Raw genomic sequence first — 516 nt, forward strand, 5'->3', positions numbered from 1 at the left:
TTTGATGATAGAACTGACATAGTCTAGGTGGAACCATTTACGGATTTGGTTCCAGGAAATGCGTCCGGAATGGAAATGTCAATCGGTTCCAGCTTTAACGGGCTGCATACGGACTGCCGGAATGCATTCCATCAAACTGCAACTGAGCATAAGTCTGACATGAACAAAGTTTCTGCGATACGGATTTCTGCACTGAACAAACCTCTGAAACACGAAACTACGCCCTAAAACCTAAAGACTCCGACCAGCCCGAAAACTAAACCTATCTAACCGTCCTTTGCGAGCCTTCCCGCTAGACATCCTTCCACCATATGAACTTTTGTGCTACAATAAGTTCATGCAGACGAACTGCGGCGTGATGATTTTTTCCTGAGTTGTGTCGGCACGGAGTGTCTAGTAAATGGTGTGGGAGCTCCAGTATGGCTTATCCGGTATTTAACTGAAATAGGGCGGAGGCGGATCTCTCTCCCCCCCCCCCATCGGTCGTTTAATACCGATGCCCCTGGTTGACATAGT

The sequence above is a fragment of the Pollicipes pollicipes genome, unplaced genomic scaffold (genome assembly GCF_011947565.3).
Source record: "Pollicipes pollicipes isolate AB1234 unplaced genomic scaffold, Ppol_2.1 Scaffold_1376;HRSCAF=1609_pilon_pilon_pilon, whole genome shotgun sequence".
Lineage (NCBI taxonomy): Eukaryota > Metazoa > Arthropoda > Thecostraca > Pollicipedomorpha > Pollicipedidae > Pollicipes > Pollicipes pollicipes.